This window comes from Pseudorasbora parva, chromosome 24 (assembly GCF_024679245.1).
Source record: "Pseudorasbora parva isolate DD20220531a chromosome 24, ASM2467924v1, whole genome shotgun sequence".
Lineage (NCBI taxonomy): Eukaryota > Metazoa > Chordata > Actinopteri > Cypriniformes > Gobionidae > Pseudorasbora > Pseudorasbora parva.
In genome coordinates this window covers 6719030-6744889 of record NC_090195.1, presented here as the reverse complement: position 1 = coordinate 6744889, position 25860 = coordinate 6719030, and the positions used below count along the sequence as shown (strand labels likewise).

At 38.3% G+C, this 25860-nt stretch overlaps 1 long non-coding RNA gene across 1 annotated transcript in view; it reads right to left on the bottom strand.

Annotated features, from left to right (window-relative positions):
• The window catches only part of LOC137063332 (uncharacterized), a 125050-nt gene extending 102837 nt beyond the window's left edge, over window positions 1–22213 (bottom strand). The window contains exon 1 of the long non-coding RNA XR_010901371.1: window positions 22079–22213. This is a non-coding gene — a long non-coding RNA (uncharacterized lncRNA). The remainder of the gene's footprint in view (window positions 1–22078) is intronic.
• Between the last annotated feature and the right edge of the window lie 3647 nt (window positions 22214–25860).

The window sequence follows — 25860 nt, the reverse complement described above, 5'->3', positions numbered from 1 at the left end:
ATGGTCACAATTTCCCATAAACACACTCCTAAACCTTGTGGAAAGCCTTCCCAGAAGAGAGACTTCACTGTCTCTACACAACACACAAAACATTCGATAATTAATGAACACTAATGAGTGAAAAATTGGCAAATGAATGGCATTATAGTCCAAACAGTATGGCCTTGAGTTCAAGCTGTAAAAGTAACTATGAATAAAACTTTTCTGTCCATTACATTTGCCTCTAATTAATGTGAATCGCTCCATATACAGTAGCTTTCATTCAGTACTCCTAGAAAATAATTTCCCCAGGTCAAAAGTCATTACTTTAGGGGTTATTAAGGGTCAAAGGTATATGATAATTACACTCACCGATCTGTATTCAGCCACAGAATAATTATGATGTTCAGTCATCACAGCAATTGCTTAATGAATACTTTGAATTGTTCACACATGGCTAGAGATGTAATTTATATTTTCAAAAACCTCAGCTCTGAGACTGAAAATTGCAGTCTGATGAGTGTGATGTGTTTGTTTCTTTCTTTATGTATTATTATTTTTCCCCCTGAATTACTATTGTAAGTGTGGACAAAAATATAAATGTCATAATATAAATTGTAAAGGATGAAAAACAAACACACCTTCCAGCCTAAAATAACGAGACGCCTTGGGACTAAATCCTCCATTTCCTTTCTTCATTTTTTTTGTTCTTTACCTGAAAGGACAGATCACGTCTGTCTATTACTTGTGAAGTTATTATCCATATGTTTTTATGGTATTGTCTCGACAGAAGTCTCAGTGTTACTTTGCCCAATAATATTTCCCACAATGCATTGCTCAAATGTATTATTGAGGCTGCATCTGCCATGTGCTACTTTTATCCCTAGTGACCCTTCAGAGGCACTTAAAATCATAAAATCTTCAAGTGTTGTCTGAAACCGCCAGACTTATGAGAAAAACAACATTCGCTTGTTTACTTGAACATATTCCGATATTGGTTGTTTATGCATGGAATTTCTTTGTTTCTATAAAGACAGGATCATCTATAATCTCTCTCCTCGCATTTATATTGGATTTGATCTGAATATGATCCAGAAGCGTCTTGACTTTGCATTCCTGTTGATGCCACTGAGGGCTTTGAATGTGGTCATTTCTTCCAAATCTATTGAAAAGAAAACTCCTTATTGATCAAAAAACAACCACATTGAGGATTAATGGCAGTGAATAAATGAAATATAGATTATATGATAACTGTGCGTGAACCAGAAACCTACAGAGAAAGAGGAAACTAAATGAATGACTGTGGAGGAAAATTGACTTTCCGAGGTTTAGGGCATTGATTAAATGAAATCCCGGTCTGATTATGGCTGAATGGGATTATGAAAAGCCAGGAAGAGGCTGCAAATGTCTGGAGTCGTCACCACATCACAAACTCATAGGAGAAGCCACAGCAGTTGACATTTCACAGCTGTTCTGATGGACTGTTCAAGCACTAAACAAAACCAGATAACTGTAGAGAAAATCTGAGAACCAGTGATGATTTTTCTTATTTCTTCATTTCTCTTCAATAATGACTTCTGGATTGTCATGCAGTACATACACTTAGTAAGATTTTTGTTTTGTTTTGAAAGAAATGCATCCTTGTATTAAGCAAGGATGCATTAAATAGATCAAAAGTCTTCTACATTGATGCAAATTTAGATATCAAATAAATGCTGTTCATTTTAAATTTCTATTCACCAAAGAATCCATGGTTTCCACAACATTATTATGCATCACAAGTGTTTTCAACATTGATAATAAGAAATATTTCTTGAGCAGCATATTAGAATGATTTCTGAAGGATCATAAGACTGAAATAATGGATGGAATGGAACTTTGGTTTTGACCAAATATTCTTTCAGTAACATTATTATTCGGATCGCGTGTCAGACTGCTGAAATCACGTGACATTGGCGATCCGAATCATGAATCAATCCGCTGATTCATTACCGTTCGAATCTTTATTTGAGGATTGAAAACAAACGCGGAAGAGAAGACAATGCTGAATAAAGTCGTAGTTTTTGTTATTTTTGGACCAAAATGTATTTTCGATGCTTCAAGAGATTCTAACTAACCAACTGATGTCACATATGGACTACTGATGATGTTTTTATTCCCTTTCTGGACATGGACGGACAAAATATAAAATATCTTAAACTGTGTTCTGAAGATGAACGGAGGTCTTAGGGGTGTGGAACGACATTAGGGTGAGCCATTAATGACATCAATTTCATTTTTAGGTGAACTAACCCATTAATAGAATGCTCGTCAGTTATCTGGTAATAATAATCTTCTCTAAACTTTATCACAAAAATGTGATTTTGCAAATGTCACAAAACCAGTCACGTGTATATTTGTGGCAATTTTCAAGTCAAGTCACCTTTATTTTTTACCAAAACTCTGGTATTTGTTACATTTACATAGCACTTTTCTGGGTACTCAAAACAGTTGATATGGGTAACACTTGATACATGATAAGGGGGAATCTCCTGAATTACCACCAATGTGCAGCATCCACCTGGATAATGCGACAGCAGCCATATTGCGCCAGAACGCCTATACTACCACACACTAGTTGATTGGTGGAGAGGAGCCAATCCCCAATCAGTATAGGGGGATTATTAGCAGCCCATGATGGACAGTTGCCAATGGGCAAATTTGGCCAGGATGCTGGAGTCAGGACCTCGGTTTAACGTCTCATCCGAAAGACGGAATTGTATTCCATAAGTCATTTTAAATAACTTGAGTAGGTAGTATAAATCTATTTTTGAGTATGTGATGACAGAAAACAACATATTCCTGGGACAGCAGGACACAGTGTACACAAATGGATCTGACAGGACGTGCGGACATCAGCGGTAAACATCAGCCGTGGCCTGGATTTACTGTACTAATGTCAGATGGAGGAAAAACACCCCAGCCCTGATTCGCATGGATCCTGTGGATTTATGACGTCTCTGCCTTTTGTCCATGACAACTCCCATTATTTTAGGATCACTAACCGAGGCTTAGTCAAATCCCAGTGATTCAAAACAAATTGCCCTGGATCAGCCACATTATTTTAGAACGCCTCATCCCTGCAGTACGATTCCCACGGGACGAGTCGGATTACATCCACCCTCCTTTCTGCTCTCCGTTTGCTACTTGTTGTAATTTGTTGTGGTAAAACGTCTCAAACTATGCTCATCAAATTTGAATTAAGGAAATTAAATTCGCCATCATCAATCACACAAATCTTTTCTGCACTGTAGCTGTCACGACGGAGCTCAACAATAACCATGCACGTTTTCAACAGCCAGGTTTCAGAAGTAGGCTTAATTTCTCATTCATTTTCCATATGAACGTTTCAGAAAATTCTGTGGTAAACAATCCTAACCCTTGAACCAAATCGGAAATCAGATTGTGAATGATACGTTTGACCATTAACTTTTAAATGCGTCATTATATTTAAACTGCAAACACACGAGGGGAGTCTCTGCATTAAAGACCCACACATGGCAGATCAACGTGCGGCTACATTTCTCTCCCATACGGTAGGAAATTAAACTGAATGTGGAGAATTTTAAATGTGACGAATCGGACGATGATTGACAGGGCAGGTGATGGGATGCATGTAACTAAGCGACCGTTAAAGATGACGAAGTAGTATGCCCCGAAGCTTGCATACTTTTCTGCTACACACTCAAAAGTATGTACTTTTTCTTCACAAAAAGAGTACATATATTTTTATGACGTAATATAAGTAGCCGAATTGGGACGCAGCACAAGACTTTATGGGGTTGAGACCAAGACAAGACCAAGACCAGACCAGCACTCCTTAAATTCATCTAAAAGATCCTTATCTACTATCTGAGGAATTACTTACATTTAATTAAAGGGGGGGTGAAATGCTGTTTCATGCATACTGATCTTTTTACACTGTTAAAGACTTGGATTCCCATACTAAACATAGACAAAGTTTCAAAAGTTAAGGTGGACGTTTGATGGGAGTATTTCTTTGTCAAAAATACTACTTGCGGTTAGTCATAAGTTTCGGCAAGTTTTTTGAGATCATGCGTCCCCTTTGACGTTAATGGGGGCGGAATTTCCTTGTATGGGCCGTACGGACAATTCTACCGGAAGCGCGTGAGAGAGAGCGAGGGAGAGAGCGAAAGCAACAGGCTACGCCCATCAAAGCGCTAGCTTGTAGGCTGCTGCACAGGTGATGTGCACATAACAATGTCAACAAAAAAGTGCGTTTTTGGTTGCCAGACCAAGACAGTCCTGCACAGATTCCCCAAAACCCCGCGTTAAGGCAACAGTGGATGGAATTTGCTTTTCCGGATCAGCAACTGAGTTGCGCGAATGTTTATATCTGTTCGCTGCATTTCGGTGCCGACTGTTTCATAAACAAGGCCCAGCTCGACACAGGATTTTCCGATCGCCTAATGCTGAAGGATGGAGCAGTCCCAACGATAAAGGTCCCAACGTTAGAACCGCAGGCGGTGAGTGAGACTGCTTCAAATGTCTGTGTTTTTGCCTATGCTCATCAAGTAGCCCAAACATGATCACGTATAGTTAATTGATCAATGGAGCATGCGATGTGTAGTGCGTGTACATTTGTTTAGCTGGCCACTATATGTGTAACTTTATGTTTGTGTATTGTAAAAGCACTCCAAACAACAATACACAAAGAGGGGAAATATGTTGAACTAAATAAGCACGCTTCTTCATTCAAATGTGCTACTATTCCAGGTCTTTCTATGTAAACACTAGCCTGCCGTGCAAAACCAGTCCGCTTACTGTCTACACAAACCACGCGTAAACACACAAACACACGTGCACAACTGCACTTCCCACATGTACACCTTCAAAGACAAAAATACGACGATATAATTTTATATAACTTGTACCACATAGAGACGTCCTGCTCTAGTCGTTTTTTGCTGCTGCTCCTGTTCAACTGCAGCCTCTGGGTCTGATTCCGGATCATAGATGTATGGCTGTATCTGATTAAAAGCCATATTTTTATTTTGAATAAAGTTTTTTTCCCGCTGTTAGGGATGACACAGCTTTACGACGCACTCGACTCAACACAATAGCAGCAGCGCGCACACGTCATTATTTAGCTCCGCTCACACGACACGCCCCCACCCGCTCGGCTTTTTTCGGAAAGACTCGGAACAGCGCATCTTTCTTATATAATTATAAAAAAAATAAAGACTTTTCGGAGATATGCAGGATGCAATGCTACTCTATAGGTACTCAAGATTGACATGACACTGACTGAAACTGAGTGTTTCACCCCCCCTTTAATAAATATAATTCGAATAGTAAGACACTATAGCGCTGATACCAATCACTAACAATAAAATCCATATGGCACAAAAGTTGCATCTGAATTAGTACAATTACACCTTCATAAATAATGTTAAGATGAATTAAACATTAAAACATTATTTAACATTCACGGAATCATTTATTCAACAGGTTTGTTCAAAGCACCTGATTTATTTAATAATGAAACGTTGCCGAATTAGCGAAGACACAGTTTAAAATTTGTAATTTAATATTAACTTCTTGTTTATTGAATGTTTGTATGAATAAATATAACTTGCAATCACGCTTATATTCATGAAAACAGCTCTACTGCTCTTGTGATATTGCTTCATTATATTCTTTTATATTTTAAAAACTACATCTAAGAATGTTTTGGCCATTTATATAAATTTTGGGCATTTTGGAGACAATGCGGCATTGCTTTTAAACCAGGTAACACAGTAACAAAATAAATCACATTACAGAGAAGTTTTACATCAAATCACATCAATGATGTTAAATCAGAAAATGCACCAGCAATTTAGTAATATCCTTGCAGTTGTGGTCTTGACTGGCCTTGAGATAAAATCCCGAGTCCTCTAAGTCCAAGGCCAAGACGAGACCGAGGAGAAGTGCGGTCGAGACCGAGACAAGACCAAGACATTAAAAAAATGGTCTTAAGCTAACTGCTAGAATGCGGGAGAAAAACAAAGAAAAGTAGAGGCACATCAGGCGCCCCAAAAATGTTCTAGGTCTTTAAGGGTTAAGACTTGTCTCAAGACCAAGACCGGTCTCGAGTACTAAAACACTGCCTGGAGGGAGCATTGAATCTAGTCGCTTGGCTCGTACATCATCTTTGAGTCATAGTTTCAGATCTTGAGTTTTATTTTGAATGACCTTCAATGGAGAAGTATGCTTTTTGCCCACAATTTTTTAATTGTTCAATTTCACAATTTTTATGTTGTGTATTTCCTCTTTTTATTGTGAAGCACTTTGTGATTTTTATCTATGAAAAGTGCTATGCAAATAAATTTTACTTACTTACTTACATAATACTGTGGGGTAGACTGCTGAAGATAATTAGCCAAGCCCTAACTTAACTGGGATGCGTTTCCCCAAAAGCATCAAAAACCTAATTCTGTCAGGACCACTATCGTCAAAGATGATTGACAATTAGCATATCGTTTGGATTGGTGGTAATTTTCTGTTTTGGGCAAGAACTCCCTGTGCATCCATGCAGCCTAGCACAGATGAGAGTAGCGGTAGAGAACACAGTGCGTTTGTGATCCTCTTTTATTATTTTTTTAATGGTCCACCAACTGAAATCCGTTGAACTATATGAAACTAAGCAATGGGTTTTTAGTACTGGCTCTATTTCACCCATTCATGCAGCTTTAATTACTGAACATTATCAGTTCTAATACTGCTCCTGTACATCATAAAAATGCATGAGACGTTACTGGCAAGGGCAGGAATATGAGAATCATTCTGCTCACGTTACCTTTCAGCTATTACCAATTATTTCCTCCTGAATAAACACTGTGTCAAAGGAGGAGCCACAAGGTGCATTTTCCTACGAATTAGTCAGGAAAGGACCTGCCCCCCTCCACACCAGTGACAGTGCAATCGATATCCCTCACTTATTTTAATGTCTAAACCACAGCTACGGCCACAAAGAGTCAGTTTGGTATTCAACGTTTGTTCTTTTGTAACCGCTCAGAGTTGCAGTTCTGTCAGTTTTGAACACGTTGAGTAAAATACCAATGCAAGAAGTGCAAGCGGTGGCAGATTGTGCAGATAAGAAGAGTCATAAGCTGTGTGAAATCGCCCCCTATAACCTCATTCATTCTCCCCACATTACTCCACTAATATAGTCCACTTGAAGGAGTGAATGAAAACGAATGGGTGAATTTGGACACTGAGTGCGGCGAAACTTTTGCATAGTTGTGCTTGCAGTTTAATAATCATTTGAAACTTAGCAAAGGGGCAGCTCCAGTAGTAATTAAAAGATAGCATGGAAACTAGCATAAACCTTAATTAAACAATTTAATAATTAAAAAGGAATTCATACCGGTATGATATTACGCTGTACCCACATGGGACCAGCAGTTAGTTGGATGGATGGATGGATGGATGGATGGATGGATGGATGGATGGATGGATGGATGGATGGATGGATGGATGGATGGATGGATGGATGGATGGATGGATGGATGGATGGATGGATGGATGGATGGATGGACAGACACAGGAATTAATTCGGCCCAACTCTCACAGTGCATTATGGGTATTCACGAGCTGTTGAGTAAACATCAGTTGTAAATTCATAATTGCAGTGCATACGATAACACCCACTATGGTTTTGGACACCACTGCAAATGTCTGTCCCCTCAAATAGTGTCCTAATGAAGGGTATAGGGGTGATTTTAGACACAACCATAAATTCATCCCAGACAGGGCTGTTTCTAGGCAAACTAGGCAGCTGCCTATAGCTCCATCAGTTGAAGAGGTGCCGATGAGGGGGGAAGGCGACCTAGGGCTCCAAAATATCAGCCAGAATCCAAAATCAGCCCTGATCACAAGAATCCCAGTCCTAGACGTGTGTGTGTTGAAGCTCTGTAAGACTGTTGACTGACTGCGGTAAACCTAGAGAGGGAACAGGAAAAGGGATCTGGGCAACTTTTTAGAGAAGAACGTGAATTTTTCAAAAGCACGATTCATCCCAAGGCATTACTCAAGCTGTTTGTGGGAAGAAAAATGTTGTGTAATGTATTATTAGTGATGTGGAAATAAAATGGAGTATTTAGAAGCCCTCTAATGTTGTTTATTGCTACAGTCTAATGCAGAATTTAACACATGTGAGGTTGTCTTTAGCACATTTAGCTTGTCTAGTGGTTACAAGCGCCTGAATCCGAAATCGCCCCCTAAACCCTCAATCACTATTCCCTACATTAGTCCACTAATACAGTTCACTTGAAGGAGTGAATGAAAATGAGTGAGTGAATTTGGACTACTGTTGAGTGTACATCAGTTGTACACTCGTCATTGTGGTGCAATGTGGGATAGAATGAGTGCATTCGATAACGCCCACTATGGTTTTGGACACCACTGCAACTGTCTGTCCCCTCAAATAGTGCCCTACTGAAGGGTATAGTGGTGATTTCAGACACACCCATACATTCATCCCAGACAGAGCTGTTTCTAGGCAAACTAGAAAGCTGCCTATAGCTCTATCAGTTGAAGAGGTGCCGATGAGGGGGGAAGGCGACCTAGGGCTCCAAAATATAAGCTAGAACCCAGAATCAGCCCTGATCACAAGAATCCCAGTCCTAGTCGTGTGTGTGTTGAAGCTCTGTAAGACTGTTGACTGACTGCGGCAAAAATAGAGAGGGAATAGTAAGAGATCTGGGCGTCTTTTTAGAAAACAAAAAACGAACTTTACATTTTTCAAAAGCACGATTCATCCCAAGGCATTACACAAGCTGTTTATGGGAGGAAAAAAGTTGTGTAATGTATTATTAGTGATGTGGAAATAAAATGGAGTATTTAGAAGCCCTCTAATGTTGTTTATTGCTACAGTCTAATGCAGAATTTAACACGTAAGGTTGTCTTTAGCACATTTAGCTTGACTAGTGGTTACAAACCCCTAACCCAAGTCAAACCACAGCATTTGTACTACTTCAAACAGTGCTTTCACCGTGCATAGCAATCAATGCAGATGATAAAATTAGAGTATCAGAGACAAGGGCTGAATCCAAAAATAGCTCTCTAAACCTTCAATTACTATTTCCTACATTAGTCCACAAATACAGTTCACTTGAAGTGAATGAAAACGAGTAAGTGAATTCGGACAGTGGTTGAGCGTACACTTGTTATTGCGGTGCAACGTGGGATAGAATGAGTGCACTTGATAACGTCCACTATGGTTTCAGACACCACTACAAATGGCTGTCCCCTCAAATAATCCCCTGTTTGATGGTATCGGGGACAATTTCGGATTCTAAGAAACTACTCAAAAAAAAAAAAAACCTCTAGCAACTGTCTAGCAGCACAATAACAACCATTCAGAACTGAACACTCTATAGAACGCACAGTCGCTTAAGTTTAGGTTTCTTAAAGGAAATAACTTATAAATCTTTAAAGACAGACCTGCTGTGTTAGAGCTGCAATGTTGTTTATTGATGGCATTTGCTTCTGCTGAAGCCGTCAGCCCGCATAAATTAATATTATTTTTAAAATAATCATGTTTAGCAGTGAAATTCCTGGTGAAAAACTACATTATCCATGATTCTGTACAGAAAATGACTCCAATCAGAGTTGAAAAATAGTTTTAATTAATTCTTTTATTATTACTATGGGAGAAATTAATGGAAAAGAATTACTGAAAATGTGAGCGGAAACTGTTCAACTCTATTAAGAACCAATCAGAATACTCCAGCAACCGCCTAGCAACACAGGAAACCCTACTCTAAACAGGGTGATTCCCTCCATCCATCCATCCATCCATCCATCCATCCATCCTATGGGTGTTAAAAAGCGTGTGCTCGAGCGTGTGTGAATGTGTGTGTGCGAGACTGAGCGTTAATGTAACTTACAAGTTCCACAAGGCAATGACCCCCTTTTTCTTTTCAGAAAAGTTCAAAAAATCTAGCAGTTTTATATAAGAGTTTGTCTTCATACATATTTCAACATTTTGCAATTTTATTCCTGTGGCTTTGATCAACAGTTTAATATCATCAAATCATAAAATGATTATTAAATTACAGCACACTCCAGGCGTACAACCCTAACTTCATTGGCTCAGTCTCACCTACTCTCCCCCTCCACCGTTATTCATGTAGATGTTAATTCAGGTCTCATGTAAAGGGTTGCAGTGAGACTCTGGAGGTTCTGTGATATTCCAAAGGAAAGCTATTATGCAGAAATATTATAAGAATTAGCATTTCATACGACTTTTTCATTGAGCATTACAATAAACAGTGGTACAAGCCACATTATCAATTGGAAAGGAGAAGTCCCGCACACTATCAACTTGCAATTAAAAAGATTTATTGTTTCATAGCAACGTTTCGATCTTGCGATCTTCCTCAGGCATGAAAAAAAGATCGCAAGATCGATCGATTTTCATGCCTGAGGAAGATCGCAAGATCGAAACGTTGCTATGAAACAATAAATCTTTTTAATTGCAAGTTGATAGTGTGCGGGACTTCTCCTTTCCAATTGATGATAATAGGACTTATTTGTCCGGCTCTCCTACGCACCTATCACACACAGGTGTGCGACGTTTATGTGATTGACAAGCCACATTATAAAATATTAACTCAATTATAATGCATTATTAAGAACCAAGACTTGTACAATACAAAACATTAGCAATAGGAGTTAGAATGATGATGACTGTTTCCTTCAGTCACAGAATGGCCATTTAAAAGTTCAAAGTTCTCAATGAACAATTTCACCACTTAATTTCTAATCGGCACGCTTACAAATTGATTATTTTAACATCAAGAGAAACTCTCCCTCATATAAAACAACGGTACTTAATGAACAGATTCTTATTTGCCCGCTGGGTGTCTTCTGACATACTCTGAAAGAGTGCTCATTATTGACTCATTAATGAACATCTTAATTAAGTACATCATTCACGGCACTGCCATTCAAATCTGTGCTTGTCTGTTATGAGAACGCCTAAATCTTCGTTTAACTTCTATTTAAATGAAAGCATTGCATGATGAACATTTATACATCTCAATGAAGTGGTAATTGGCTGTTTGTGTCTCAGAAAACGTACGCGCTCCAACTAATCACAGACACACATAAGAATCGCTCTGCGTAGCAAATTTGTACTCTATTGTGTTTCTCTGCATACTGTTAAACAGTGATGTTGACTATGTATTTGGGATTTATTTCTGTTGTATCAACTAATTTCAACCACTCCTGGCCATTTTCACAGTTGTCTAAAACTCATCATGTATCATAAAGATAATTATAACAAGGCACATACATATCAATAGACAATTTGCATAATCACATAACCCTCTATGTCACCTTCATATAGAATAATTATGTGTGAGTCTTGATTACACTTATATTTCTTACCATGTCTTGTGCTGAATAATTAACCATCCCATTAGCTAAATCAGAATAAAAATGTCTAAATTAAAAATGACACACACATAAAATCACCAATATAATGAGCTTTATACATTTTCTTAGGAAAAAGTGAGTCTTGTTGATAAGTCGCCACCATGATGCTAGGGTGTTGTGTGTGTTTGCCAGAGGGAGTAGAGCTGCACAATTAATCGTTAAAAGGACGCAATCTTCATTCAAACACTCACGCGATCTCATTCCAAAATTAAAACGATTTGCCTGTGTCTATTAAACCTTTGACAAAAAAACACAGTAGAAAATTCAGATTTAGAGCCGTAATCATGTACAAGTATGAAACAGCGTCTTTTCAACCACACAGTATTGTTATTTACATGTTATAAATATTCATATCAAATCACAGAAGAACTGGAAAAAAATGTACAGTTCAGAAACGGATATAAACACTGTCGTTTAAGGAATTGAACAAAATAGAGCAAAATCACCTTTTGAAACAAACTTGATGCTTCAAATAATGTTTGTATCAAATACATCGTTACACCATGAGGTTGTGACAAGTGACTTAAAAAAAAAAAAAAAAACTATGCCATTGAATCATTCAAGGGATTCGTTCAGAAATGCTGATTTATCCCGTAATGTAACAAGTGAAGTATTCATGAGTGAGTCATTGAATCATTCATTAAACCAATTTTTTTAATCATTAAGATTAACTCAACATTTTTAAATAGACTGCAGCCATTAACATTTTATCAGAACCTCTAGTAAATTAGGCCTACGTGTTTTCTAAATGGTTGCTAGGGTGTTCAGGGTGGTTGCTAGGTCATTGCTAAGGTGTTCTGAGTCAGTAACAACCCACCCCTCCTAAACAAACTGCAAAATTTGTGGCATCATTCAGGTCTGTAGAAAAAAATTGTGCTGTCTATCTATGTGCTGTGATGTGTGCCATCAATCTCTCCCTCTCTATCTAGAACAACCTAGCAACTGACTGGCAACATGCTAAAAACCACTCAGAATACCCTATCAACCACCTAGCAACATACTAACAACCAATTAGAATTCCCTGGCAAATGCCCAACAACACACTAACAACCACTCAAAACTATATGGCTGCTAGGGTGTTCTGGGTGGTTGCTAAGTTGTCACAATAGTGTTATGGGTCAGAAACAACACAGCTCTCCTCAATAAGCAGCACCATTTGAGTTATCATTCATGTCTGTAGAAAAAATTGTGCTGTCTATCGATCCATCAATCTCTCCCTCTCTATTTAGAACAACCTAGCAACTGACTGAACACACTAACAACCCCTCAGAACACCCTAGCAACCACCAAGCAATACACTGATAGCCAATAAGAATACCCTAGCAACTGCCCAGGAACACACCCACAACCACTCAAAACCACACAGTTGCTAGGGTGTTCTGGATGGTTGCTAGGTAGTCACTAAGGTGTTCCCAGTCAGTTACCACAGGCCTCTCGACAAACCGCAAAATTTGAGGCATCATCCGTGTCTGTAGCACAATTAGTGTGGGACGAGTTTCACAATAAAGTTTAATAGGCTTAGGGCTTTGATTCAAACTTCTCCAGGCAGAACAGGTGTTTTTGGTTATAATGTTACGACTTAAGAAATTAAAGTGATCACTAATTAAACAGAGCTGGGAGAAAAAAAGGCATGCACATATGCTCATACTCATACACATGCCTGGGAGCTCACCTTTGCCATCTTCTGGTTAATAAAAAAATGAGTTAGAGATTGAGACTGTAATATCCAAGACAATTTTCAATTATCTGATCTGACATTTTTGCCATATAAACAGAGTATTTATTCAGTTTTAGGTAAAAAAAAAAAAAGTCTAAAATGAGCTGGTGTGATATTTGTAAGGGAGACGGTTTTATCAGCAAGTCTATTTCACAGTTGACCCGTCTTCCTTGAAAACCGAAACGCTCTCTATAGTCAATAAAATGGTGGCCCTGGAATAAAATGTTTAAACCGGCAATTTTCCAAGAGCTGTAAGGTACAAGTCTCACTAATAGCAGTTTCACCCTCCCCTCCTAAGTCATTCACATCATTTTACTTCAATAACTCGATCATACTTCTGAGTGAAACAAAATTCAAAGGATAAAAAGTATGTTGTTTTTCAATAGACAGTCTGAGCCTTTTCACATGGGTTTTTTTACATTTCACTTAGCTGGTTTTACATTGATTTGTAAGCAAGCATGAGCTAGACGGATGCGTTTGACCCATAGACCGTAAAAAAATATGGACGACGCGACTTCATCTGTTTCCGTTGACCAGTTGAAGCTTCAAGACGCCCCGCACGGCGCTGACATCTTCAGACCGGAGTCTGCGCAGTAGAAAGCAGGAAGTACAGCAACGATATCAAAAGCCCGCCCACACTCTCACAGATGCAGAACAATTAATAATGTTGGTGTAAAATAAACAGTTAGAAATTAAAGCTGAAGTGCCAGAATATTGAATAGAGGGCAGGGCTTTAATTCAGCACGCCTCCTCTCCATCTTGCGCTCATAGCAGACAAAAGGTTGGAGGGGAGTGGTTAAGGATATTCAAACCCAAGTCCAGGGAACCAAAGACAGTCTCAAAACCATGGTTTGAAATCGCTGCGTTACTTATGTCACAAACTACCTTGTAGCCAATCACGTCAACGCATGGGTGGGCTTTAGCATATCATTAACTATGACCGACTCAAGGTTATCCTGGAATATTTTTCTGTTGAAATGAAAAGTCGGGTAGATTGAGCAATATAGCGGGTGAATTATGTATATTACGATGTTATGATGATCTATACGCCTTTCTCCACTGATGTTCTAAGCATTTCTAAGGATGCTGATTTTCAAAAGCAAAGCGTAGGATCGATCTGTGTCGAGGAAGGATAGAGACATGAAAGTACACATCCTTCAGGTCAATCGCTGCGAACCAATCTCGGGGACGGATGCATTTGAAAATGCATTTCTGCGTTAACATCCGGAATGGGAGTTTGTGCAGGGCCCCATTCAGGATATGCAGGTCCAAGATTGGTTGTAACCCACCACCTTTCTTGGGTACAATGAAGTAGGGGCTGCAAACACTCTGACTTCATATCGGCTGGAGGAACCGGCTCGAAAGTGTCCTTCGCCAGTAGGACATCGATCTCAGACCACAAGACCTGAGCGTCGCAGCTTTGACCGAAGGTGAAGAGGATGTCCTTGTACTTGGGAGGCAGTGAGCAAACTGGCTCGGGGAACTGTAGTCAAGCCCCCAGACCGAACAAGCGGGACCAACGGCACCACAGACGTACCCGGGGTGGGGCAGCTAGGCAGAGGGCCCGACTCAGGTGGCCCGGGGGCAGCCCTGAGTGTTGCCTGAGAACTCCGGGTTTGGGCAGAGTGTGGGTGAGAAGGCCTGGTGGCGTCCTCAGTGCCCATTCTGCTGCCCGCTGCCCAGAGGCAGGAAGGTGGAGAGCTCAGTCCTAACTCGGGTGGCCAGAAGTGTTGACTGAGCACTCCAGGTTGGGGCAGTGCGGGTGAGAAGGCCCAGAGGCGGTCCCGGTGCCCACACTGCTGCCCCCTGGCGAGGGGAGGAAAGAAGCGGCAACTTCCAACCTGGCCCTCTTGGGGCCCAGAGAGAGAGAGACTGCTCTTTTCTTGAAAATGTGGGTAACACTGGACTCCGGAGAAGAAACAGAAACGTTAAACCGGTCAGGGCCCCCAGACGCAGGGGGGGATGCCCTCAGCAACAAGCTGGCAGAGGCCACCAAGAACTGCTGGGTGAAGTTCTAGATGGCGTCGCCGAGGAGGACTGCCTGACAGAACGGGGCGTTGAGGCACACATATCTGCACGGTTTAGCCCCCTGTGATGTTCCTGGACACTAGTGTAGACCTCGCCTGACCCAGGGAGTGTGCAGTGACTTTATTCGCCCCAGAGAACGAGGTCCAACACCGCACGCAGTTCCTGCATAACCCCTGGGATCTGGACTGCCCTCGTGCATGCAGGACAGAGGGCAGTGAGAGAGGGGAAACAATTATACAAATTAAGGCCCTTTTGGTGTTCCATATTCCCCTCTCTCCGATGCAGCAATCTGTCCTCTGCCAGACCCCAAAATGAAATGCTATGTCCTGTTTTTTTTCGGGGTTTTTTAGGACCAGCAATTCCATCTTTAAACTACCAGCAGGCATGTGAGACAGTGAACGTGGCCGTCAGAAAAAGGCACACGGCACGCTGAACGCTAATGCCTCTATGAAAAGGGCAAGGCGAACAATGCCCTGACATGGTCATGTTCTCATGAGAACCTGAACCACCCACAAACAGAGTCTCTGCATGCTTTTGATGCGATAGAGGAGTGGGGGCCCGTGGGGATGTACCCGGCGGGGAAGCCCCACTGTAATCCTCGGGTCACCAGTGCTTATTAGCCAAAGTAGCCTTTTTCCGGTAGCACCAGAAAATGAACTGGATCGGGGAATAGGCGAAGGGACTCAACCCCATTTGAGGTTTCAAGTCTCGACCTCGCATCTAGAGTGCCAACTGACGCGCGCTGGTTGCCGTGACAACCGACAGAAAGGGAACTACAGGAAACGTTTGACCTCTGTAATTGCAAACAAAGGCTACTGTACCAGATATTAACAGTGACTTGCTCAGGTGTTCAAATACTTATTTGCAGCTGTATCATACAAATAAATAGTTTTAAAAAATCATACATTGTGATTTCTGGATTTCTTTTTTTAGATTATGTCTCTCACGATGAACATGGACCTACGATGACAATTTCAGACACCTCCATGATTTGTGGGGGAGAACTTGCAAAATAGCAGGGTGTTCAAATACTTATTTTCCTCACTGTATATTTTTATATAAAAATTATATTAAGGTAAATGTCAGACAAACACCTAGTATGAAATCTTCATACATCACATTGAAAATGAAGTGTGCAGCAGTCAGTCAGGATTTACACTTGCCATAAAGAAGGTGAGGAGCGAGGTTTTCCTGTGTACAGTATCCTGTCTTATCTCCACCTCTCAAAATGCTCTCTCAGGATTCTGATGACAGTAAAGCAGCTCTTCTGCACCAATTGAAGTGCCTTAATGCCTGCACTGGCATTTTAAAACCATTTCAGGGAGCCTGTGAATTTGCCTTCACACGGGACGAAACATTGCGATGGCAGATTTGGCCACAGCTAAAGCTGATATCAATGCAGAATGCTGCACATTATTTGGATGTTTGTTTCAGATATTATGTCTAAGGTAAATGCTTTTAGATGCGTTTATCGATTTTGCACTCTGGGAACATTAGGCTTTCAAATCTACACAGATCTGCTGTTTTGTCTCCAGGAAGCTTCTTAAATGAGCTGGAGAACATAATAAACAGGTGAAATTCCATTTTCTGCTCCTTTTTCCCCCTATTTCCAAGAATAATATTGTTTGTCTACCAGCTGTTGTAGTATGTGCCATCTGAAGAAATAGAACAAATAAACACCATTCCAGCTGAAGTAGCCAATTCAAAGCTCCAGATAAGCAGCTCTGATTTACATACAAAATTATGCATGACAATGTCATTTTTTTTAAATGACATGTATGGAAAAATGTTAAACAGGATAGGAAAGAAAAGCAATTGTTGCTATCACAGTTCATCACTGTTGCCTGAAAGGAGATTGAAAATGAGCTTCTAAATAGAAGAAAACTTCCAGAGACAAAATTCTGTTTTGTCAAATGCATATTGTAAAATGAATGAATACCTGTAAAACGAATATTGAAATGCAGTTCACCCCAAAGGCTTTTGCTTGGAAAATTAAATTATTACATGCTGGCCAATGTAGCCTGAAGCTGTGGCAGTTTAGATTGCTCTAGATCAGTGGCTCTCAACCTTTATAACTCCAAGGTCTCCCTTTGTCAAAGTCGATTTTGCCTATACAGACTCAGAATTTCCTCTTGTATTTCTGAAATAACAAAGGTGTTTGTTTCGAAGTGTTTTTATTAAGAAACAAAGAATAAATGTACAGGGAAAATGTGTGTGTGTGTATATGTATACACAGTGTGTGTAAACAAAAACGTATTTTGTACATGATTTAATCAATTTGACAGCACATACATATGCATGTGAAACATATAATTATATTGTGTGTGTGTGTGTGTGTGTGTGTGTGTGTGTGTGTGTGTGTGTGTGTGTGTGTGTGCCCTTGTTTATATTACAATGTGGGGACCAGCCAGTGGTCCCCACTTTTTAAAAGGCTTATAAATCATACAGGATGAGTTTTTTTGAGAAAGTAAAAATGCAGAATGTTTCCTGTGATGGGTAGGTTTAGGGGCAGGGGCAGTGTAGGGGGATAGAAAATACGGTTTGTACAGTATAAAAACCATTTCGCCTATGGAGAGTCCCCACAAAGATAGTGAACCAGACGTATGTATGTGTGTGTGTGTGTGTGTGTGTGTGTGTGTGTGTGTGTGTGTGTGTGTGTGTGTGTGTGTGTGTGTGTGTGTGTGTGTGTGTGTGTGTGTGTGTGTGTGTGTGTGTGTGTGTGTGTGTGTGCATATACATACACACACACACACACACACACACACACACACACACACTTATTATGTCACATGTATGTCCTGTCAAATCGATTAAATCGCATCCAAAATAAGTTTGTGTTTACATAATGTGTGTACCGTGTATAATTATGTATTTTTGAATAAACACTCATACATCTATTAAACATTTATGAAATATTTGCATAGATATACATATATGTAAGGCTATATATAAATACACCAAATGTTTTTACACACCCACACACACAGAATGCGATTAATCGTTTTGACAGTGCAAATATATTATTATACATTATTCCTGTGATGTCAAAGCTGAATTTTCAGCATCATTATAAATCATTATATAAAATTGCATAATTTAAAATTATGTAATTATACAATTATGTACTTATTCTTACTATTTTGTATTCAAAATATTGATAAAATATCAAATTAGATAGACGAATTCAAGACATTTTACATAACTCTTGGAAGTTTACTGAGGCCACCTAGTGGTAATAAAGGTTATAAGAGATGTTAGAAAAGAACTAAACTTGGAGGTTAAAATAAGAGATGAAAAGAAAAACTAGAACTGGGACAGCCATGCAAAAAAGGGGTGTAGTCAGCCTGAAATCTTTTCACACTATGCAATGTATTGAAATATTTTACTTTGCAATTTTTGTTGTTTCAATGTTGCTTCACTCTCAAAGGAGGGGAAAAAAATAACCTTTTAAGGCACAAGTGGCCGTCACTAGGGTGGAACCCTTTCTGTACCTCTAAGCAGAGGAAAGCACTGGTATAATTGTACCCCAGGGACCAATTGTGTACCTTTAAAAGGTACAGTTATACATTTTGTCCCACAAGGTATTCAAAAATGCCTAAGATGATAAGATGAAAAGGGAAAGTTTCGGAGCAGTTTTGTGTTGATCTGATTAGGAGTGATCCGGGATGAAAGCGACACCTTTTGTTTGAGCATCGCCAACTCGGTGGTTGTTTGCGTCATCTCTCAAAATATGATACAATTGCAGCAGACAAATGTGCACTGTAAAACCTTTCCCTGTAAAAAAAACGGTAATCTACTGGCAGCTGTGGTTGCCAGCATCATACTGTAAAAATACGAAGCACTGCTGTTTTTGTAATTTACAGCTTAATACCGTTTTTTTCAGCTACAGTAGACAACTAAATTACAGTTGTCTACTGTAGCTGAAAAAACAGTATTAAGCTGTTAATTGCTGTTAACAGCAGTGCTTCGTATTTTTACAGTATGATGCTGGCAACCACAGCTGCCAGTAGATTACCGTTTTTTACAGGGAAATCTTTTACAGTGTGGCAAATTTGGCTTGCACCATGGCGGATTCACCATTTACATGGCAGAATTTGCGAGCGGAAAAACTGAACGCTTCTCCAGAGAGGAATCCTTTTATTTTGAATAATTAAAAAATTTTGTGTGCTGCTGCGCATCCCTGTGTGTGTAATAAGCAGAGCGTACACGCATTGTGAACCCGATAGGTGCATATACGCGCACTTTAAATACAAAAAATACTGTGCTATTGACTTTAGACTAGGTTTTTGATGCCTCAAAATAGCGACACACCAACAATGCGCCTGAACAAACCTGGTTTTCAGACCATCACACTCATGGGCGAACAAATGCGTGCACGTGCATTTGCTTTTTAAACTATGTTGCACTGGACGTGAATGATAACTGCGTCAGGCTAGTAGAAACTAGCAAAACTTGCGACACCTGGTGTATGATAGAGCCCCATGAGTTCCATTGTTACAACTTAGCTCACACCTCATGTGAGTTGTAACACTAGCAGGGGATAGATTGAGAAATAATTAGCTCAAATAAGATCCATACAATGTTATTGAATGTTACTGAAGAATACGTTTGGAATAAAGTGTTTAAAATAAAAAACTTGTATTGCATTTAAGGAATTTAGCACAAAAACAATTGCCGTTTGTGTGAGTGTTCTGTATTCCTGTCACATAACAGTTCAATCACTAGCTTTGTATTATTTTGGGATATCACAAACACTGGATGGAAACGCTGAGATATGCATAAATTCTAAAAAATGTGCACACAGAAAAATCATATGTGCTAAAGGTGGATAATGTTTTTATCCGATAAGACATGCGCATATTCGATGAAGGAAATATATTTACCACAAATCCCTCAATATGCAATGGAAAAAAACTGGTCGTTGGATGAAATATTTTTAATGAACTGTTACAACAATCCTCACCCTAACAGCCATAACGTAGCTAACTGTTTTGGCACGAATGCAAAGCTTCAAATTAAACTAGAGAAATAGCTACTTTAGATTATGCATGTCAAAACTATCTACAACACAAACAATAAATCATCTTGAGAAATTGAAAATCATTGTTTTGCTCATAAAATGTACAACGTTGCTGACAGTCAGATCCCACTCCTCCTGTGAGGGTATGATATTGGTGACATCACCATAGCTCTTTTCTGACTGGTCAAACTGACAGTGTTAACACTCTCCGGTCTCCCAATACATACTAATTAAGATGTAAAAGCAAATGCATAGATTAACACCACAAATAAGATGACAGAGCATACGTTAAAAGAAATGTTTCCATCACAGTATGATGTGAAAGGCGTGGTTGCCATGGAGACGGAAGCTGTGAAATTCTGTATTGTACAGCCATCTAGTGGCAGTGCATGAGTTGGACCCTTCATTTGAGAATCCCAGTGTTGGCTATAATACATAATTATTAAGTAATTCAATACAGTTATTTAATTACTTTCCCCTTCAAAAAGTAAAGTAAGGGATTATTCTTTAATTTTCTGTAATTTAATTAGTTACTTCTGATATGATTGCATTAAATACTGTATAAAATAATTCTATTTAAAACAATAGTGGATTTAACATCAAAATCCAATGTACATTTTCAATGTAACCTTTCCCTTTAAATACTTTTGTCAGTTCAAGAATACTTTATGCAAGTTTATATTATTTATTTTAAAAGAATTAAGAGCAGTTTCATGTCTATCCTTGTATTTTTCAACTTTAGAAACTAAAGGCAATCATTTTTAGAGTGAGTGATTAGTACAGTGATCTAATTACACTTTTGAAGATGTAATAAGTAGCTAGTACATTAATTAATTACTTTTTTAGAGCAACTTGCCGAACACTGATGATGAATCCCACCAAAAATGATGTGAACGTGAGCTTTGGGAGAGTCAATAACACCATTACATAGTTCATTGATTGCTGCCGGGGCATGTTGTCACACTATGTGGACTAAGTTGTCACAATAGAACCGGCCATTTTTATCACAAACAATTGCCAAATTATGAAATACAAATTAATGAACTGTACACTGGCAGGCAAAAGTTTGTAATGTTTATAAAATAAGTCTCTTCTGCTTTTAATATATTTTACAATGTCATTTCTGTGACCAGAGCTGAATTGTCAGCATCATTACTTCAGTCTTCATTGTCACATGATCCTTCAGAAATCATTCTGATAATGATGGTTTGATGCTCAGTTATCAACTATTATTGGTGCTTAATTATTAATATTAGTTGTTTTTATTATCAATGTTGAAAAAAAACTGCAGCTAGAAAACTGCTAAAGATTCTTTGATAAATCCTTTTTTTTTTTAAATAAAAAATATTTAACATTTTACTTTTGACCAATTTATGATCCTGAAAATTCCGCACCACGGTAATGCATTACATTTTCAAATATATTAACATAAAAATATTACTGACTTTATTATATTCTTAATCAAATACAGCCTTAGTGAGCATAAGATAATTCTCTTTAAAAAAAAAAAAAACATCTTAAATATTCCAAACTTTGACCGCCAGTTTAGTGTAATTAATAAATTTATTGTGACAACCAACGTGTTGCAATAAAATTGATGATAAAAAAAAGTAAATTAAAATTGTAGAAAAAAAACATACAACTATGATGCCCGTTTCAGTCCAATTCATTTCAGCCAACTAACATGTTAGTATAACAATCAGAAGTGAAAGACGTTTTTGCATGAGCAGAGTGGAGTGAGGGACGACTGTTTCCCCCAGAATAGAACAGCACCGGTGCCAGATGTTCACCGCCCCAAAGGGAGCTCGGTTTTAGATTCATAAATAAATGAGGCATGCAAATCCTACCTGTCAGAGGGGACTCAGATACAGCTTAATTCCTAGGAGAGAGCAGGACCTACTAGGAAGCATCAGGATTGCCTGTTTTCATGGGATGCCATCGTGTCTTACTTTGCAGACATGCAACTCTCCCTTCACCCAGCATTATTTGAGGAGTTTTAGGATGGTACTGCAGCTAAATGAACCGTTCTGCTGACTTTCTTCAGCCCTCAGTCTCCTGGGACACGTCATGTACCACACAAATCAAGGAGAAAGGCAGAAAACAAAGCATTTTAGTACAGAGCCGTTGGAACAATATGCTTAATGTTTGTAAAGATCATATTTATGCTTTCCCTTAAAGGATTAAAACAATATATCTGAAGAAACTTAATAGTAAAAAATATATATAATAATAATTATTGTAAATGAACAAGAAATGACTGTCATATTTAGTTTACATTTTAGTGAACATGCACAATAAAAAGAGTTCAACAGAAGCTCAACTTAATATCATTAATAATTGTGATCAATTAAATAATGTTTATACAATTATTTTCATAAATGATATTTGTTCTCATATGGTTCAATATTATATTAAAACAATGTCATCTATTCAACATATCTTCAATAGTAAAAGACTTCCAGGTTTGACAGTGTTTCATTAGAATTAAACCATTTATACTCTAATCATTGTTAACAACATTTTATTCCTATTTCACTTAGCCCATTGCCTTCATTTATTGTCATATTGATACATTGTTAGCTAATGGTGTTCTTTGTCCATGCACATTTCTGAAATGCATAACTTGGACACAGTCTCCTCTGAAAACAAAACACTTTAAGAGAGGAGATATGAATGTTACCTAGAGTCAGTGACCAAAAAAAAATTTGTGAGAAAAATGAAAAATGCCTAAACATGGGTCAGATTTAAATGATTTTTTAAATGAAAAATATTTGACACAAAATATATAATAGGATTTTAGGATAATAGCATTATAATAGGGTTAATTGAGTTCGATTTAAATAGTCAATAAACGTTTTAATAATTGTCACTTGCTGTTTAATAATCTAGTTTTATTTTACAATGATATTAATAATATTTGTAATGTGTATAATTTGAATATAAGAATATTTTATGCCATAAGGTAAATAAACCAAGATTTAGCATGGAAATGTAATAATGGCATTGTGCATAATAATGTTTATTTACATATTTGCCGACCCTAAATAAAATAAAAAATGAGAGTTTAATAAAAAAATAACAATTTTTATTCAGATTCTTACCTATATTTTATTAAGTTTAGATTTAGTCATTGCACAATAATAAACATTTCTGCACATATGTCAGTTTAGCTAATAGAGCTAATTTAATAAATTTTATTTTAAAATAAAACTGAAAAAATAAATTAAATTCCCATTTATTTGTATAGCGCTTTTCACAATGCCTATCGTTTCAAAGCAGCTTCACAGAAAATACGTCTACATTACAATTTAATAGATTTACTCCACTTTTCCTTGTTATAGTTTTATGTTTTGCACTTTAAACGCGTCTTAATAATTGTATTATCGCTAACAGTTTCCAGTCGAGAACAAGTGACTCAGAGTCCTTCAAAGAAGACTCTTCAACCAGGACAGTCAGTTACACTAACGTAAAAGCAGTCTGGATGTCGGTAAATGGTGCAACAGTATTGTCTTAGCAGGTACCTTAAGAAATCGGGAGAAGCTAAACTCCTCATCTTCGAAGGAAAGGCCCGCGTTCTTCCTCTAACCCGTCTTAATTTAGTGGAAGTGGATCCGGTAAACTTTTCCAGCTGATCATCAGTGAAGTCCAGACTGAAGATACAGGAGATTATTGCTTCGGTGATTTAGGCGGTCATAGATTCACACAGTGATAAAGAGCCGTACAAAAACCTTATTCAAGAACCTGAGGGGATCAGTTGCTGATGCTGCGATACAGGAAGTGAAACATGCACAATAACACACAGTGGGGAAGCAGAAAGTCTACAGATATCGTCACATTTCAATGGATTATTTTAAAAGATAAAAAGATGACCAAAAAAACGTTTTACCTAACAATAAGAAAAAAGAATAGTGCTGCTGAAAATGCATTAGGATTCCAGCACGTCTATATGCCTTAATACATGGAGTTGCTGCCATGTGATTGGCTGATTAAATGTGAATGAGCAGTTTAACAGGCGGCATAAGTGGCTGGAGTGTGTAAAGTAAAGTGTAATAACAGTTGACATCCATGATTCTAGTTATTGCCATCCCAATGTGCTCAGACCTTTGTTGTCGTTGTAAACTAAATAGCACGCATTGAATGCAAGATAGCCCACATTTTTCCTGGGAATGTAGTGAGGCAAAGCAATTTGCATAGTCATTTGATACTAGCCTGACATGGTCATACTCAATTCTAGTCTGATACTGCTTCATTGGGCTGTAATTATGGGGCGTGTTTCAACTGAACAAGACATCAATTGGGTAGACCCTACAACCAATCAGAGCAACGAAGCCACCGCATAACATTAGTTGTCAAATGTCAACAGAGCTCGCATTAAAATGCTTAAAAAAATTAACTCAGAATAAACAATCGCAATGCATCGCTGATCGCTAGGTAGGTTTTTACCATATTTCATACTCCATGTACACTATTTTACTTGTATATGTCTATGTGGTGTTTTTAACGGGGTCATGATATATAGCTGTTGATATATTTTTTGATATTATTGATATAAACGGTCATGTTAATATAAGAATATCCTGTAGTTTCAGAGCTGAGCAGCGAGCAGAGCAGCAAACTGCAACCGAAGAAGACGATTTTGGTAGTATGTTAGTATACCATATACATAAACCATATACCAATAAAAAAAATTGTGTGTGTTCAGCAGAACAAAGAAACTTAGGTTTGGAACAACATGAGGGTGAGTAAATTATGATACCATTTTTGGGTGAACTATCCCTTTAATAAATTTGTGATTGAATCTCCGTTACTGTGTTGTTGTTGTTGGGGGGTGGGGGGGGGGGGGGGGTGCTCGTAGATATTCGAATACATTGCTTGATATTTGATATCTGTTCGAATTAGATTTTCTAAAAAATGACAATCCTGCAGGTAATACAAATTTAACATAGGACTACGTGGAGCTAAACCGGATCAAACTTCCAAGCAATAAACCTGCCGCATAAGCTTAATTCGGATTCCAATATTAGGAATGCACTTAGTTTTTAATATAGATCCCGGTCACGTGGGTTCCAGGTCATGTTTACCTCAATTAGTTGACAACTGTATTTCAGAGCTAAATGGATTAGTGGGGTGGGGCTAATTTGCATATTCATGAACCTTTAAAATTATCTAGTAGTGCATACAGAAAGATTAGAAAAAAGTGAAAATCAATCATGAACATAAAATCAGTCATTCATTTCTGTCTTTATTCAGTTAAGTAAATGCTCATGACAAAGGACGTATTGTAGTTTTTTCCACAGAAATGTACATCTTAAAACATACCACAAAAGTCACCAAACACATGTAGTCTGACAGTTGGTTAGTTGGTTGACTAACCAGGATCCATCAGGTTACTTACATGTGTGATTCTGTATAAAACATGTGGTTCTTTGAATTTATTTTCAATGCATGTTATTAGACACTAGCAAACAGCAACGTCTATATATAAGGCAATACATTCCTGTATATGCTCCTTAAAAAATAGTCCAACTGCATATTAAGACATTCTTGTGATAGCTGAGAGGGCAATGTGAAGACTGCAGAGAATAAACAATCATATATTCATTTGATTGGCATTACCACATCAGCAATA